Genomic DNA, 15,841 nt, shown 5'->3' on the forward strand with positions numbered 1-15,841 from the left:
TAGCTTTATCTTCCTTGAATTTGTCTTTTAATAGGACACATGCATTTATGCACCACTTGCTGTTAAGCAGCCGTTAACTCTCTTACAATAATGGTTTTTCAAAGATGCTCTAGCGCTAGGACTAAATTGGGCCATTTTGATGCCTCTTAGCATCTGGTAGGAGAGACTATGCACTTCAACAGCTAAGGACCATTGGAAAGGATTAGTCTATAAAGCTATTTACACACACACACACACACACACACACACACACACACCACACACACACAAACCAATGATATGTAATTTATAATACAACACTAAACTAAAATATTGTGCATTTATCTATGTTGTTGTTTATAATGTTTAACATTTTTTTAAAAAAATTTTTTAAAGAACTTCTTAATCTAGAAGAGACGTGGGCTTGGTAACTTCAGACACGTATCAGTTTGATGTTACAATTATAAATTAAATCTAAATTATGGCAGATGTTTGCTGCAGTTCTGAGCTTTGAAGTCCTCATTGTGATTCTCAGCAAATTTGGCAGGCACACGCTTAATGCATGCTAATCGAGCTTGCATCGGAAAAAAGACTTTGGGCACCAGGAAGTTAGAATGAAGGTCTGTCTTGGCAAGGATATTTTTATAGGGCAAGTGCAGCTGAGGCAGGCAGGGGCACACAATGAATACTGTTTATCACACAGCTCTGCTGTTCTTCGTGTGGCTCTGCAATTTGTCACTGAACTCAGCAATTCATCACTATCAAATATGTGGTGAGTGATTATATATATACATATATAAACAAATGCCTTAATTTTAAAATAAGCACATATGCTATTAATCATATGAAAGATGACTCAGGCATCGAAGAAGCTATTTCAAAAACACCACTAGAATCTATCCATAAGACTGTATTAGTGAGTACAGTACTTCTAGACAACAGCCAAAAATCCGCCCACTGTACCTCACCCATTAATATTGTTGCACACCACCCCAATGTCAGGCTTGGGGGCGGGATTCTCTCCTCCCCTGGTAGCATCAAGGAGCAAGGAAGAAACAAGAAAGTTCGTTTTCATGGTTTTATTCAGTCATCTTGGTGCAAGACAAAGAATCCAGTCCTTAACTCCATAGTGACGTTGCTCACTCTGAACTCCCCCCCCCCCCCCAGCAACAGCCCTTGGCTCTATGGGGGGCCTCAGGAGTCAATTGTCATTGAATCCTTTGCTCTTGAATTCTAATTGAATTCTCCTTTCAATTAGAAAGGAGATCCCTCTTCTCCTCCGAGGGAAGCAGAGGAGAAGGGGGGGGGTGATCCTCAGACCTCCTCTTCAGTCCAGTCCCTGACACCCAACCTTTGGGTTCCAAGCACTTACCCAGGGTTTGGTTTCCATTGAATGAGGGACAGCAGAGCCCATGGTGTCTTTAGGATATAAAGGTAAAGGTAAAGGACCCCTGGACGGTTAAGTCCAATCAAAGGCGACTATGGGGTTGCACCGTTCATCTCGCTTTCAGGCCGAGGGAGCCAGCGTTTGTCCTCAGACAGTTTTCTGGGTCATGTGGCCTGCATGACTAAACCGCTACTGGCGCACGGAGGACTGTGACGAGTGCCAGAGCGCATGAAAACGCCGTTTACCTTCCCGCCACAGCGGTACCTCTTTATCTACTTGCACAGGCGTGCTTTCAAACTGCTAGGTTGGCAGGAGCTAGGACAGAGCAACAGGAGCTCACTCTGTCACAGGGATGGGCTCGCACCCCAGAAGGTACTGCCTTTCGCACAGTCACAACCTCGGATTCCAACGCAAATCACAATGCTTCTCACCCCAGGCTTCCGCCTGCTGCCTCCTTCCAGCCCAGCTCACACACATACCTATCAAGGAAAACAAAGTGTTTTCTTAGACATCAAAAAACGTTACTAATAAAAAGCAAATACAGAAAAACAAACCTCATTCTCAAGCATTCCCCAAGGCCATGCCCATAACACAGCTAGTCCCTAGCCAACTGTTTGTTGCAAAGCAAACATCAGGTCTACCAAAAACAAAAAAACCCTGACAGCATAATTAAGCATAATCTACAGCCAGCTCATTCACTATGCTTCATCCTAAGCAATGTTTTATTTTTTTAGTTGGAAATTTATACCCTGCTTTATTTAAACAAATACCCAATGTTTACAACAGATATCAAGACATCCAGCGTAAAAATATGAAATAAAATATCAGATAATTTCCGTGTTCTACAGCAAAATTAACAACTAAACAGAAAATCCTCTTTGGCATCAGAATAAATATTCTGCATAAAATATAATACCAACAGCAACATAAGATTTCTTTCCCTCCTGATTTCAGTCTATTTATATACACATTTGAAAAGCCCTTGAGAAAACTGGGATGTTCTGCAATTGTCTTTCCGCTGTTTGAAAATGGTTGTTCAGAGCAGGGCAAGTTTTACTGCTGATAAGTCAACATTTTATTTTTCATTTGTTCACGGGAAGGAATTAGGTCTGCAGAAGCATCACAATTTAATAAAATATGGGAGTGTTTGAACTTCCCATTTTTGTACATCCAGGGTTCGATCTGCAGGGGCGGGGGGGGGGAGAGATTTAAAACTGTGTGATGGTGTAATTTGATGGAGGTAGCCATGAAATGCCTGGAGGAATTTAAACACGCAAGAGCTGCAATTTTCAATTACACTTCTACAGCTTTCTGATGCTCTGCTGTCAATTTGCATTGATCTGCCAAGTGTGTGGAGGATGTCCTAAAGGTTTTTCCTTAAATGGGATAACTAAAATGCCACCACAAGTTTTTTTCACCTTTCCAATAAGCAGAAATGTTCCTTCCGTTTCATTTGAGACTCGCACATAAAATCAAGGATGAGCACCGGAGGAGACAGGCAAGAAGAACTAACTAGAGAACAAGACAGGTTACATTATGGATAACAGAAAAGCAAAAAGCAATGTGATTTTTGAACCTGACTCTCCAACTGTACACTTGTGCGGCTTCACCTGAGAATTACGATTGGCCTTTTCTAAGGTTCAAGATGGCTGTCACAGAAGCCCACATTTAATCCTATGGAAAGTTTGATTCCATCATAAGAATTCTTATAAACAAAGTTACTCAAGACATAGAGCCAAACTACATGATCAGCAAACCTATGTTATGTATCAGTTACTGAGTGGTACCACTTCAGACGCATAGTTAGGGAGGCATGCTTATAAGCTTCCTATAGAAAGAATGAGAAAAGGTGTGGCTTTTCAGATATTATGGGGCTAAGACTCCCATCATCTCTGGGTATGCTGGCTGGGGCTGATGGGAATGGGAGTCTAACATCACCTATAGGGCCACAGGTTCTCCATCCCTGCCATAGGGAGCCTCCAAACATGCCTGCATTCCTATGCAGTCTGGATTGGTACCACTCAGTGATTGATGCATCATGTAGATCTGCTGATCATGTAGTCTGGCTCTATGTCTTGAATCAGGTCATACAGCCTGGGCAAAAGTTTATAAGCCAACCTTTACACTTCCCAATATAATGGGAAGCAAAGCAATCGTGGCTTCTTCCACCATTTCTTTTCCAGTCCCCCCCCCCCTCCTTGCAGCTGAGGCTCCCTTTGCCCTGCCTGATACAGGACACACCTGGTGTTCTGCTCCTCATGGCAGGTGAAAAGGTTGAGGAAAGGGGGAGGTGGAAAAAATGCTCTTCGCCCATCCTTTGCAGCACTGAGCGACTTACAAGCATATGCATTTTCTCTTGTTTAAAACCTGGCAATCTTAATCCCTCCCCACATTTAAAAAAAGAAGTCATAATTCCCTGCAGCCGCAAAACTAGCATGTTGCTGCTTGCTTTCTCCTTGGCATGATAGATTCAAATTAAATATGTAGAGATTCATTATTGTTTACATTAGATTCCGTCATGCTCCACACCTCAACTTTCAATCCTATTTGGTACTGTGAGGGACAAGGGATATCGCGAAGTCCCTCCCCTCCTGAGTTCAAGCCCATCCCCGAGCACAGGGGAAAGCAGAGGGAGCTCCGATTCCAGTGGGGAAGCAGGAAGTCGTGTCCGAGGCTCAGGCAAGGTAGCGGAGCCAGGGTCTCAGGTGGAACAGGAAGGGGCAAATAAGGGGGGGAGACCCATCCCCCCAACTCCGGAATTGCGCAGAAAGAGGAGGGGAAAGAGGATGGGTCTGCCAAAGCTTTTGTGTTGGAGAAAGACGCGCCAAAAGCCATTCGGAGGTTCTGAAACCGAATGACCACATCGCTCCGTGTAAATAGCAATGATTTCAGCACTGTAAATACGCAGCACCAATAAAAGAATAAAATGCAGAGCTGCGTAGCGTCGTTACTCTGAAGTAGCCTGCTCCGGCCACTGTGACAGCAACCTCCGAATCTTTTTTTGGGCTACTTTGGAGTTGCCGGGATGAGTGTGTCAGAGGCGGAGAAATGGCGGCAGATCGCGGAGAAAGCCCAGCAAGACCTGCAGCAGCTGGCGCAGCAGGCGCAGGGGGAATTAAAGGCAGCTAAAGAAGAAACCAAGAAGGTCCAGGACGACCGGCTACAACTTGCGGAACAGGTGAGAGCGCTCCAGGAAAGAGAGCAGCAATTAAGGGCGGTGGCGGTAGACCTCCAAAACAAGCTGGATGCAGAGAAAAACAAGGCGGGAGGGGCACCCCAAGTCCAAGTGCTGCCAGGAAGGAGAGCCGGGACCCTAGTAAGCAAGTTCAATGGAGACCCGAGGGAATATCATGGCTTTGAGACTGAGATTGTGTATGCTCTTGAGCTGCACCATGATGAGTTCCCTGATGATGAGCACAGGGTAGCGTTTATTGTGGAGCACCTTACCGGGGCAGCCAGGGAGTGGCTAAGACCGTTAATCGCAACAAAGAATCCTTGCATGAAGAATGTCAAACTATTTCTAGAAGGTCTGAAAACGATGTATTCGTCCGATAGTCATATGGACCAGACTAAGGAGGAACTTCATAATTTACGCCAAGGAAATATGACAGTTCGCGCATATTGGGCGAAATTCACCATGCTGGTGCACAGACTGGGGTGGGAACTAGAGTCAGCCCCAATGCAAGCGGCGTTCTACTTGGGTTTGCATGAGGAGGTGAAGGATGAGCTCTCGAGAGGTCCAAAGCCCAGTACTATGGATCAGCTGAGCAAAGCGGTGGAGCGACAAGCAAGCAACGCGCGCAAAGCGGGCTTGGTTCCCACGGTCGCAGGAGAAGCCACTCCCCCAACAACCCTTTCAAGCCACGCCTGGGGCCAGCCAGGACCAGGAACCCATGCAAATTGATAGCGCGCGCGCGGGCTTTTCAAACCCCAGCGGCGACAAGACGCAGGGAGGGAAGAGGCGGGAATTGCTTTCTCTGCAACTCCCCCCAGCATCTCGTCAGAGACTGCCCACATCGCAGGGAGTGGCAAGGAAAGGCGGGAACGGTTATGCCCTCCCCCACTGATGCAGCACCACAGCAGGGAAACGGGAAAGCCTGGCTGCAGGAGACAAGGGGCAGCAGCCAGGCACAGTCAGCAGACAACAGCCCCAGCCCGCCCACCCGCACAGAGAGGAGCAGAGCCAGCCCACCCCTCCCAGAGCAGGAGTGGTTCTAGAAGTGACGCTAACGCTCCCAAATGGCTATCCCCTGACGGTCCTCGCCCTAATTGACAGTGGGGCGTCAGCCAACTTCTTCTCGAGGAACTTTGCAGAACAGCACCAGATCCAGCTTCTGCAGCTGGATTTTCCTCTGCACGTGGCAACCATTGACGGCAGAGAGTTGCTGGGAGGGGCCATCACTCATCAACCCCCCCCATGAGAATGACGGTGGGGAGGCACTCAGAGACACTGGCATTCAACGTCACCACCATCTCAGACCCCCCCATCGTCTTGGGCATGAGCTGGCTGGCGCGCCACGACCCCTCCATCAGTTGGCACCAGAGATGCATCACGTTTGGGTCGGACTTTTGTCTGGAACATTGCATGCAGCACCAACCAGGGGAGGGGCCTCCAATAGCCACGGTGGCCACCATGCACGTCAAAGGGGGTGAGGCGATACCCAAGCCGTACTGGGACCTGCAGGAGGTCTTCAGCGAAGCGGAGTCCGACCACCTACCCCCACACAGGCCTTTTGACTGCCAGATCAACCTGGTGCCAGGGGCAACTATACCCCCAGCCAAGCTGTAAGCCATGTCAGACCAGGAACTGGAGGATCTGCGCGCTTTCATCGACAAGAACCTCAAGCGGGGGTTCATCAGAGAAAGCAAGGCAGCAGGGGGCAGCCCGGTCTTCTGGGTGGACAAGAAAGACACGCAACAGCGCCGTCTTGTGGTGGATTTTAGACGGCTGAATTCTGTGACGGAGCCAGTGGCTTTCCCCATGCCCAGAGTGGATGATCTCCTGACAGCGGCACGCAGGGGCAAGATTTTCACCAAGCTAGACCTGAGGGGGGCGTACAACTTGATCAGGATCCGGGAAGGCGATGAATGGAAAACCACGATGTTCACGCCTCTGGGCTCTTTTGAATATCTGGTGATGCCCTTCGGGTTGCAAGGGGGCTCAGCATGCTTCCAGGCCTTCATGCACCACGTCCTGGGGTCCCTCCTCTTCAAGAACTGCTTGGTCTTCCTGGATGACATCCTTATCTATTCCAATGACCCAGTGCAGCATGTGAATGACGTCAGGGAGGTGTTGCAGCGCCTGAAGGAGAACCACCTGTATGTGAAGCTGGAGAAGTGCAAGTTTCACACCAAAGAGGTGGACTTCCTGGGCTACAAGCTGTCCGACAAGGGGTTAGCGATGGACAAGGACAAGGTGCAGGCCATCCTGGACTGGCACAGCCCCAGGACGCGCAAAGATGCCCAACGACTACTAGGCTTCGCCAACTTCTACAGGAAGTTCATCAAGAACTTCTCTCGCGTTACGGCTCCCATCACTGACTGCCTGAGAGGCAAGCAGAAGTTCAGGTGGACACCAGAGGCGCAAGCAGCGTTCGAAAGCCTCAAGAGGGTGTTCGCCTCAGACCAGAACCTGTTCCACGTGGTTCAGGACGCGCCCCTTCGCGTGGAGACCGATGCTTCTGATAGAGCTCTGGGCGCCATTTTGTTGCAACTGGACGCCAACAGAGAGTGGAGACCTTGTGCCTTCTTCTCCAGGAAGCTGACCCAGCCAGAGCGCAACTACACGGTGTTTGATAGGGAACTTCTTGCGATCCACGCTGCGTTCCAGCATTGGAGACACTTCCTGGTGGGCGCCAAGCACCCCATCCAGGTGTGCACAGACCACAAGAACCTGGAGTTCTGGAGAACTGCCAGGGTGCTCAACCAGCGGCAGATACGGTGGGCAGAGTTCTTCTCGAACTTCAACTTCTCCATCCACTACATCCCGGGGGAGCAGAATGTCAGGGCGGATGCCCTCTCCCGCAAACCGGAGTACATGGAGGAGGAGGCGCCACCGGCACCCAGGCACATTTTCCCCCCGTCAGCATGGTCCTGCGGAGCAGCAGTGGTGAGTGAGACAGAACTCACAGCACTGACAGCAGCGGATGAATTTGCCAACCGCATCTTCAGAGAACTGAGAGGGGGGAGGGAGCAGGCGACAGACTTTGCAGAACGCAGTGGGCTGCTTTTCTACAAGGGTGCACTGTACCTGCCCACCACCCAGCTTAGACGTAAGGTCCTCAAGCAGATGCACGACAACCCAACGGCGGGTCATTTTGGAAGGGACAAAACCGCTCACCTGGTCATGAGACACTTCTGGTGGCCAGGGGTGCGGGAAGATGTACGAGACTATGTACGGGGCTGTGACACCTGCCAGCGGGCAAAGGTGGTCAGAGCACCGCCAGCAGGATTGCTGGAGCCCTTAGCCACACCACACAGGCCGTGGGAAGTGGTGTCCATGGACTTCATCACAGATCTGCCTTCTTCCAGAGGCAAGACAGCAGTGTTGGTGGTGGTGGACCTTATGTCCAAGATGTGCCATTTTATACCGTGTGCCAGGGCGGTCTCCGCAGAAGAAACAGCCAAACTGTTTGTTGACCACGTCTTCAGACTGCATGGATTGCCTTTAAGAGTTATTTCGGATCGTGGCCGCCAATTTGTTTCCAGGTTCTGGCGGCGACTCATGAACCTCCTGCAGGTGGAAGTCAGCTTGTCGACGGCTAGACACCCGCAGACTAATGGACAGGCGGAGAGGGTCAACGCCATCCTGCAGCAGTACCTCAGATGCTACGTCAGCCAGAGGTAAACAGACTGGGTGGATCGCCTGCCCCTGGCAGAATTTGCCTACAATAATGCAGTGCACGTCTCCACAGGGGTGTCGCCCTTTAAGGCCAATTATGGGCGCGACCTCAGATCTTTCCCAGAGAGGGAGGGGGAGGAGGAGGAGGAGGGCCCGCAGGCTGAGGATTGGGCAGAGGAACTGGAGACGGTGCACCAGCAGCTCAGAGAACACTTGGAGAGAGCCAAGGAAGCGTACAAGAAGGGGGCAGATCGCCACAGGCGACAAGGGGAGGTCATCAGGGTGGGGGACAAGGTTTGGTTGTCCTCGGAGGGCCTTCCCATCAGAGGGAGGTGCAAAAAGCTGGCGCCCAGAAGGTTGGGCCCCTTCACGGTCACACAACAGGTCAACCCGGTGGCCTTCAGACTGGCACTGCCAGAGGACATGAGGGTGCACCCAGTGTTTCATAGATCGCTGCTGTCGCCGTACAGGGAAAGCAGCAGGCTCAGAGGCAGCGAACAAACCCCCGAGGGAGGGGGGGAGAGGGAAGGCAGGGAGCAACTCAATGAGGCCACGGCCATCCTGGATTCAAGGAGGGGGGTGGGGGGCCTGGAGTACCTCATGGCATGGGAGGATGCTCCACCGTCCCAGAATGAATGGGTCCCAGCCACTCAGATACAGGAGGAATTCTAGGTGGAAGAATTTCACGCCCTCTTTCCCCATAGACCCAAGCCCTGGCACATGGAAAGGGAGGGGGAGGGGGAGGAAGCACGGGAGAGCAGTTCACCATGGCGCTGGGAAGCGGAGTTTGAGGAACCAGAGGACGAGGTATGGGCGTCACCGAGATCCACCCAGTCAGAGGAAGGAGCAGATTGGCAGAACATTTTTACCCCCACCAGCTCTGACGCCACGGACTTTTTGGGATTCCCGTCCTCCCAGGCGGAAGGGGGGGGCTCGCAGGACTGGGGGGAGGTGTTCACACCAACGGGCTCGGAAAGTACGGAGTTCTTAGGCTTCCAGTCGTCACCGACACCTGGGGGGGACCTGGGGAGGGGTGAAGGAGAGCTTGGGAGGGGGGTGGATGTGAGGGACAAGGGATATCGCGAAGTCCCTCCCCTCCTGAGTTCAAGCCCATCCCCGAGCACAGGGGAAAGCAGAGGGAGCTCCGATTCCAGTGGGGAAGCAGGAAGTCGTGTCCGAGGCTCAGGCAAGGTAGCGGAGCCAGGGTCTCAGGTGGAACAGGAAGGGGCAAATAAGGGGGGGAGACCCATCCCCCCAACTCCGGAATTGCGCAGAAAGAGGAGGGGAAAGAGGATGGGTCTGCCAAAGCTTTTGTGTTGGAGAAAGACGCGCCAAAAGCCATTCGGAGGTTCTGAAACCGAATGACCACATCGCTCCGTGTAAATAGCAATGATTTCAGCACTGTAAATACGCAGCACCAATAAAAGAATAAAATGCAGAGCTGCGTAGCGTCGTTACTCTGAAGTAGCCTGCTCCGGCCACTGTGACAGGTACAGTCCAGTAACAGGTACCTCATGGCCCGATGCTGATCTGATCTTTTCACTCTTAGCCAATGATTCATTAACAAACTGATCTTCCATTTCAGTGGAAGTTTTCCATCAGCCCGGAGCTGATCAAAATTTCGGTTAATGCTTCTTTTGACTGAGGAAGCCTTGATATTCAAAATGCAAAGAAGAGTCCTGTCGTCCCTTTAAATCAGCACATGAAAAATGGATAGAGCTAACCAGACTTTCGTCACAACATCTTTCAGAAAATCTTCTCGTGGACATTTCTCATGTGCTGGAGTTATTAAGGTGCCTTCAGTAAGGCATACAAAGGAACCCCAATAAAGACGCAGGTTGCACTTTATGGTTACAAGATGCAAAGCAACAGCAGAACCTTAGCAGAGGGGAGAGAACTAGCACAGTTTTCATGCAGGAGCAAAAGCTTCATGTACCAGGAGATCTCAGTAATGAAGCACATTCCGTTTCGTTCAAACATACTTTTTTCTAACAACTTTAGAATGTTAATATATGTTCAATATTCTTAAGGACAAGAGTGTTAATGGCAAGGCTTAAGAGACTGAATTCAAGACTTTTGCCTCTCATTCACTTACTGTACCTATGAGCATTCCCAAGCTAATAAATCCTTAAATACTGTAAAAGTGATACATGACTTTAGTGTCAGAATTTTCATCTGCCCTAGAGAAGCTGGCAGTGAGGCTATATAGATTATGGCTAGCTGGTCTGATACAACTTTTGAAAAATGGCTTCATATGAGCAAAGGGCTAAAAGACATGACTTTTAACCAGTGCTTGTTTAGGGGTACTCTCATTTTCCTACTCATATTGAAATACTACCCCTCAATAAGGCCAAACTGTTTAGGGGTACGCATGTTTAGGGGTACGCATACCCCTGCGGAGCCCCAGAGAAAAGCACTGTTTTTAACTCTCCCTCCGTCTCTTTGGAAAATTAGAGGGCAAGAATAAAACTCTGATGATGAAAAAATAAGTGGCCTAAATTGGAACATTTTAGGTGCTGCAGAGCATAAAACTTCTTGTCTAACTTTGCCACAGCCTGTTTGCAGGCTGTGAAATCAGGAGGCAAGTACATACCCGCCAAGTGGCCCGATTTTCCAGGAATGGTCCCAGAATTACAAAAAGCCACCCCGGCTTCTGATCTAATTACAGAATGCCCTTATTTCCCCCGCTGGTTCTGCCACTGCTGAGCTTGGGGAGGAGGATGCGCTGTTGATTGTCCCGAGCGACAGCAGCGACGGCAGCAGCAGAGAGGGAGCCTCCTGTTGCCTCTCTGTGGCTGCTGCCGCCAGCCTCCTCCCTCGGGCAGCTTGTAGCAGCTGCTAAAAAGCGGGTGAGGAGAAAGAGAGGCTGCCACCACCAAGGCCCAACCCTGGGTGGTATGCCGGCTCCGAGGGGTAGGCAGAGGGCAGGGTTGCCCTGGGCGGGAAGAAAAGGGAAGCGGAGCAGAGCTCAAGCAGTCTTTGATTATTATTATTTTTTAAAAAGATCCTTTGTGCATCCATGTCTGATCTTGCCCCTCTCTAACAATTATTTATTGGTGTATGTTTTTCTTTTGGTAAAATAAAATTGGGATGAAGGGGTTCTCTCAGGATGGTGGAAGGTGTGTGTGCTGCGTCCCATTGATCTTGTGGTGGAGTCACTGGCCCTCCTTCTGATAGGACAGTGTTTCTCAACCTTTTTTGGGCCACGGCACACTTGTTCCATGAAAAAAATCACGAGGCACACCACCATTAAAAAAGTTAAAAAAATTAACTCTGTGCCGCCCTATATTATAATTATGACTATAAGAAACACTTGCCAAATATTGCTTTCCGACGGGTCAGTGTTGCGTATTGGCGGCCGCCAGGCTCGTTTGCACTGAGCTTTGGGAACGAGGAGGAGAAATATTGCTTTCCGGCGGGTCAGTGATGTTTATTGGCGGCCGCCAGGCACGTGACAATGCAAATCGCCCTTCTCGTCGCCGCACGTCGCGGCACACCACTAGTGTGCCGCGGAACAGCGGTTGAGAAACGCTGTGATAGGAAATGCTCTGCAGTGAAGGGGGGAGGGAGGAAATTGGCAGGGTCGAGGAGGCTCAGTTGGTGGGGAGTGAGAAATGTTCCTATTTTCATCTGAGGAATATTCGAGGGTATGCACTCTCAGCTACTGGGTGCTTTCTTTCTTATTTGTGCTCTATACTTTTATGTATACCCATAGTAAGAGCTGCCCTCACTCTGATTTGGCGTCATTTCCCTAAATGGCCTTCATAAAAATGAGACCTATAAGCACCTGGTAGTTCAATTACCACAAGCAACAGGATCATGACGCATGCAGCATCAACAACAACGAAAATGAGGCGGGGTGTCGTTTCATGAAAAATTCACGAGTCCCTGAGCCTCCATACTTAAACCCAAAACAATTCTGAAATGAACTTTCACCTCAGCTCTAGTTTTAATATGTGGCCCGGGTTAAAACAATCTTTTCTTTCTCGAGGTATACACAAAGGTAGGCAAATCTGTTTCGGAAAGGTGGAGACTTTCAAAGATGGTGTTTGGTGTGACATGGGTACCTGTTGTTCAAAGTGTGGGGAGGGGGAATCAAAAAGTGGCTGACACTGTAAATGTTATTTAATAGTAAAAACCAAATATGCAAGGGCCAATCACATGCTGTCTTGCTTATCCTTAAAAGTGTGCTCCTTTTTGTTTTCAAAAACAGAAGCTTTCGTGACATTGAGGGAGAGAGGGAGAGACTTTCAACCTAGCTTGCGATGGAGGTATTCATTATCACTGACATCTCTAATTTAGGAGAATTCATTTGCTATTTTCCAGTGCCTTATTTTATTTCTGTTCTTTGGACCAGCTTTTCATCTGATGTTGCCTGTTTGGAATTCTTTCTTTTTTAAGCAGCAAAATTAACTGTTTTGTTCCTCTGTTTTGTACCTTTTATGATGCATTGTTAAGATTGCAAGCCATGAAATTGCCCCATCTTCACCGTAGTGAGATGCTATCATCATTGCCCATGCATCTTAGCTGCAAAACAAATATAACATTATGAGGATGTGGACTAAAATAATACACACTCAGAGCATACGAAATCTGCATCCTTTCTAATTAGTTCTGTTATAATTGATACCACATGAATGCATAATGACAAAATATTTACTGTGTGTGAGATACTCATCAACTGTTCAGAGAGCTTTCTCCAGATTTAAGAAAAACCTTTAACAAGTTTATATATATATTGTTCTGTGTGTGCTTTTATTGTATTATAAATAAGCAGAGCATACTTGACAAAAACGGTAGCATTCAGAAGTACATTACAATTATGCTCAATATAGTTAATTCAAATAGACCAGACTGGATAGAAATAAAACATTTTCCCTTTAATCTTTTTGGCTGAATTTCATATCTCGGTGGCAGCCCATATTCTATGCCTGTTAAGGGTCGATTGCACTTTAATCATCTTGAACATGTTCTTTTAAGGCTGTAGTCAGATGGGAGTTCAACTACCTATGCCAGGATCAGTTTACTCATAAATTAACCTAAACAATGAGATATAATTATTAGACTATTTAAAAATCTATAGAGCTGTCACACAGCAGGACACCACAAGAGGATACTTAGGAGGCTCAGAGTCCATAAATATCTCTTTATTTCTTAAAAAGAAGCAATTGGCTGATTTTGAACTGACGGAAGCGACAGAAAATCAACCAGCTAATGATTGCAAAGGGATATTGTCACTTAAACAGTAACCAATTTTCAATGCTACAATTATAAATAGTAAAACAATAAAACTCAGCAGGGGAAATGTGAGTGAGAATGGCTTTCAAAACTGTAGAATACAGCAGCATGATCTTGAAACTAGGGCTGCATATATGAAACCCTAGGCTGGATCTACACCAGGCATCCCCAAACTGCGGCCCTCCAGATGTTTTGGCCTACAACTCCCATGATCCCTAGCTAACAGGACCAGTGGTCAGGGAAGATGGGAATTGTAGTCCAAAACATCTGGAGGGCTGAAGTTTGGGGGTGCCTGATCTACACTGACCTGTTTAACATTATTTCCCCAATTAAAATGATATTAAATGTTCTAAACGATATAAAACGTTCTAAAATGTCACAGGGCATACTTGTTTGTGTGGCAATATGCCCTCCTTTCCCTGAATAAAGACTCATGACACCGGGATTAAGATTTAATTGGGTGGTTAAGGCCACAACTTTATTAATTATGCATGTAGAGCGGAATTGGCTTAGGCGTTGGAACCTAACAGACTATATCCGACTCCAACCCGTGTGTTGAAGTCTGTGAGAAGTTAACCACCAGAAAGGAGCCCCGCGACGTAGATCTACTAGAGCTCCTCCTGTGGCCACCGAAGGGGCGTGCCTTACGGCCCAGGCAACTCCAGGCTCAGGACCAAGCCTCGCCCCCGGAATCCTTTAACGGAATTACTTCTCCAAATTTGGGCAGCTGATGACGTAACCTGCCCCTCCTCCATCTAATTGTTATGCAAATTTCCAACGCCTAACCGCCTAACCTAAGTTGTGACGACATGCTACGAGGTAGGCGAAAAACCCATCATGGCTAGCCCAGTATGGGAAAAATCCTACCCAGCCCCCTGGCCAACCAGGGCGACCAACTGACGTCCACAGCAGCGTCCCCTTATCTCTTTTTAAGGGGTGGGCGGGCGGGTGAATTGTTCGCTCCGGCGAACAGGGGAAGAAAGAGGGAGCTTTTCGCCTGCGGAGCGCTTTAAGAGGCGTGGCCCCGCCCCGACCGACCTCATTGGCTGGTCTGGGGGTGACGCAGGCGGGAACCGACCATCACGTAGGGGCTGAGCTTGCAGCCCCTACGCGATGGTACAGTCGGGCAGCCCACAACCCCACCTCCGACGCAGGCGCGGAAGTGGCTTTATTAAAATGTTTTTTTTACCTTGTTCTTTTCTGCCAAATGTAAGTAATATCCAGCCCCACCATTTTCCAAAATGCTGTTTCTTTCTCTGCTGGTCGCTGGTTGCTCTGATGTCACATTTTAATTCTTCCTCTCTCACTCCCTAGGACAAAAGAAGCAAAGAGCCAGAGGAGAAACTGAACACCGCCCCTCAGATACCATTGGAGGGGGTATCAGAGTTGAATGCCGTGAAAAAAGGTAAAACACTACATAGGGACATGTGAGCAATATAGCAGCATAAAACAATTAAAAATTGATTCAGAAAAGACAAGGTAATAACACATTATGAGCACAAAAAGTTGGACGTCATGTGCCCATGTACGTTATGAAAACCATTCCTTAACCCTTCCTTAATGTTAAAAACCATGAGTGTAGATCTGCCCCTAGTTGGATACTCTGTATAGTGCCAAACAGGTTTCTGGGATAGTCTAAATCCAGTCACATCCACTACTCTCCTCCTTGCTCAGCGTTCATATATTTGCACCCCCAGCTTCTGTATTGACATAGATTTGGATCAGGGCAAATGAGCCAGCTTCCGGGGGGGGGGGGTTGCGTGCGTGCGTGCGTATCTCTATCTCATATATCTGTAAAGGGGTTAATGAACTAAGTCTTAGTACATTTTGCGATGTCTGGGGCTTCAAATGAAGTAGAGCCAGCCTTAGCGAGATACACAGTTTCTTTTCTGTTTTTTTGCCGTATTAATCTCTGATTTAGTTTTAATAGAATCTGTTGAGTCTAATGCAATAAATCATGTGCTTGCACTGTGAGCCTGCGGCATAAAACTAGGTGAGATGTGAAGTTCCTCGATTGCCTCAGTGTGTGCTGTTAACGCTGAAACCTGCAAGTGTGAAATTAGGGGCTATCGCTGAGGACCAAGCCAGACATAACGGTAGCAGGTATCTGCTTCTTTTCACATAGAATCATAGAATTGTAGAGTTGGAAGGGAGCCCTGGGGTGATCCAGTCCAACCCGCTGCAATGCAGGAATCTCAACAAAAACATCCATGACAGATGGCCATCCAACCTCTGCTTAGAAAACTCCAGTGGAGGAGAATCCACAACCTCCTGAGGGAGTCGAACAGTTCTCACCATTGGAAAGTTCTTCCTGAAGTTTAGTCGGAATCTCCTTTCTTGTAACTTGAAGCCATTGGTTTAAGTCCTCCCCTCCAGAGCAGGAGAAAAACAAACAA

The 15,841-nt window shown here is 48.4% G+C and overlaps 1 long non-coding RNA gene across 1 annotated transcript; it reads right to left on the minus strand.

Moving 5' to 3' along the window:
- Positions 1–1,340: 1,340 nt before the first annotated feature.
- Positions 1,341–15,094, minus strand: LOC148684557 (uncharacterized). The gene is made up of 3 exons (XR_015945799.1): positions 14,635–15,094; positions 12,645–12,734; positions 1,341–1,845 (listed from the first exon to the last, which is right to left on the minus strand). It is a non-coding gene; the product is annotated as an uncharacterized LOC148684557 (long non-coding RNA).
- Positions 15,095–15,841: the final 747 nt, after the last annotated feature.

Source organism: Zootoca vivipara, chromosome 9 (genome assembly GCF_965207765.1).
Source record: "Zootoca vivipara chromosome 9, rZooViv2.hap1.1, whole genome shotgun sequence".
Lineage (NCBI taxonomy): Eukaryota > Metazoa > Chordata > Lepidosauria > Squamata > Lacertidae > Zootoca > Zootoca vivipara.